The sequence below is a fragment of the Macrobrachium rosenbergii genome, chromosome 50, assembly GCF_040412425.1.
Source record: "Macrobrachium rosenbergii isolate ZJJX-2024 chromosome 50, ASM4041242v1, whole genome shotgun sequence".
NCBI lineage: Eukaryota > Metazoa > Arthropoda > Malacostraca > Decapoda > Palaemonidae > Macrobrachium > Macrobrachium rosenbergii.
Window position 1 is genome coordinate 22,942,501 of NC_089790.1, and position 2,500 is coordinate 22,945,000.

The 2,500-nt window shown below is 41.6% G+C and overlaps 1 protein-coding gene and 1 long non-coding RNA gene across 2 annotated transcripts in view; one reads left to right on the top strand and one right to left on the bottom strand.

The window, feature by feature from the left end:
* The window catches only part of LOC136832747 (protein turtle homolog A-like), a 95,203-nt gene that overhangs the window by 12,799 nt on the left and 79,904 nt on the right, over nucleotides 1-2,500 (bottom strand). The gene's annotated exons all lie outside the window — the stretch shown is intronic.
* LOC136832750 (uncharacterized) overlaps nucleotides 469-2,500 on the top strand; it is a 587,618-nt gene continuing 585,586 nt past the window's right edge. Inside the window, exon 1 of the long non-coding RNA XR_010851306.1 lies at nucleotides 469-705. This is a non-coding gene — a long non-coding RNA (uncharacterized lncRNA). The remainder of the gene's footprint in view (nucleotides 706-2,500) is intronic.

Genomic DNA, 2,500 nt, shown 5'->3' on the forward strand with positions numbered 1-2,500 from the left:
TGATATGAGGCAGTTGTGTTTTTGCTCAAGGCAACAGAGTTATTGAAAGCGAAGTGATTTAAAATATCTTGGTTAATAACCTAAGATAGCATAAGGAGACTTTATTTGTGGGGAAGCTACTTCTACATTAGTACTACGTAGTTTGCTGTGCCTCTGAACCTTGCCAGCTGCTGCATTCTCGGTCATTTGCATATTTTTATGTATATATGTTCATATAAAATTGACTGAATAAAGAGCCATCACAGAATGGTTGTTTACGCTGAATCATGAAGCAGCAGAGTCGATCGAGGAACGATGTTTCGATTGACAAGTCGAATCCAGACAACGTAACTTAAATCCACTTAAAATTGTTTTAATAAATGTAAAAAATATTGATCGTGATTAACTTGATAAAGGGAAGCTTACGGAAAATCATCTTTAGACCGTGAAGGGAAGCATATATTGTTTTACATACGTTAGATTTTACCGACCGTGGAAATCAGTGGTGTGGAAATGGCACCACTGCGCGGTGACCAGGGTGGCGCTTACTGCGCAGGCGCAGAACTTCAGGAGCCTCTCTCATACCCGGGAACCGCGAAGATTGACTGTGTCAGTGTGTCTGTGATATATCCGTTAATTATCGTTAATAGCGGTACGTTGCACGGCTTCTAATCGCAGAATCGGGCGCGGGAATTCTTCAAGAGAAAATTGCACAGCATTGCACAGGTAAGGAAAGCATCGGGAAGTTTATTTGCCCATAAATATGTGCTCCTTAGTTTTAAGTCTCCTTGAGCATTAGATACGCACTCTCTGTGATCACAGATTTTCGGTCCGTTACTGCGGCACCCAAGGGCAGCGGCGATTTAAATTTTGGAATCGGAATATCAATGATCTTCTATATATCCCATTGTATTGTAGAGAAAAATAGATCGTGTTCGTTATTAAAAATGCTTAATGATAAGTACGCCCTTCCAAGAGTAGGCCCAGGTCTGTAAGTTACCGGTTGTGTCAACAAGTTTCGTCTTGTAAACGTGTCACTGTGGTGCGTAAGGTCACCTGTATTTTGCCAGTCATTAAGAATCCTTTGCAGGCCGTAGGCCTGTAGGGCACTGTCTACGCCATCAGTCATTCAGTTTTAGACATTGTAAAGGCAGCGCTAGAGTCGTTTTAACAAAATGCACTTTATCAGACCTTGTTTCTCAACCAATGTTCGAAACATCACACTTGGTGAGAGCATTTCAGGACGAAGTACATACACCGTAGAAAACTATGAATATCATTCGATAAAAAAAAAAATAGTTGGATATTTTATGTATAACATCCTGGTTTAATGCAGGCTATATTTTCATCACACGATGTGTCTTTCAGGTTGGACTGGTTGGTGATAGCAAGGAATAAAGTTCGGTAACTAGGCTAGACTAGACCTATACTCTCGAATCACTCGTTTGGTCAGATACTCTACTGTTTAAACCTTCTTCAAAACACATCTTAGTGTCCCTCCCTCCCCATCACCCCTTCCCCTCCCTCACCCCTTCCTCCTCCCCCTTCCCTTCCCCTCCCCTTCTCCTCATCTCCCTCTCCCCTTCCCTCTTCATCCCCTCCCCTTCCTCCTCAACCTCCCCTGCCCAGCGTTCGACTCTCCGCGCCGCCAATGAAGAACTAAAGGAATTTATTTCTGGTGATAGAAATTAATTTTTCGTCATAATGTGGTTCGGATTCCGCAATAAGCTGTAGGTCTCGTTGCTAGGTAACTAGTTGGTTCTTAGCCACGTAAAATAAATCTAATCCTTCGGGCCAGCCCTAGGAGAGCTGTTAACCAACTCAGTGGTCTGGTTAAACTAAGATATACTTAACTTTTTTCCCTCTCCTTCCTCCTGGGTATGGTACGGATGTGGGTATGGGTATGGTACAGAAATGGGTATGGGAATGGTATGGTATGGGTATGAATATGGACTATGGAATGGATATGGGTATGGGTATGGCTATAGGAATGGGTGTGGTAAGGATATGGGTATGGGTGGTACAGATATGGGTATCGGTACGGGTGTGGGTGTGGTACAGATATGGATATGGGTATGGTACGGATATGGGAACTAGGAAATGCGAGCGACAGCGAGCATCTGTGTGTGTGTGTGTGTATATATATATATATATATATATATATATATATATATATATATATATATATATATATATATATATATATATATAATATGTGCGTGTGTAATCATAAAGCAACAAATGTCGTGTAATATCCAATTCACACAACTTCGGGAATATCCCCGATGGGGAATTATCACCGGAAGAGAATTTTTAAGTGATAAATGGATCGGTACCGCCGGGTCTCGATCCCTCGACACAATACCTTAAGCGATAAATGGTCGGTACCGATCCATTTATCACTTAAAAATTCTCCTTCGGTGATAATACCCCGTCGGAGGTATTCCCGAAGTAGCGTGAATTGGATATTAAACGACGTTTGTAGTTTCATGATTGTATATAAATCACGGTGTGATAAAAA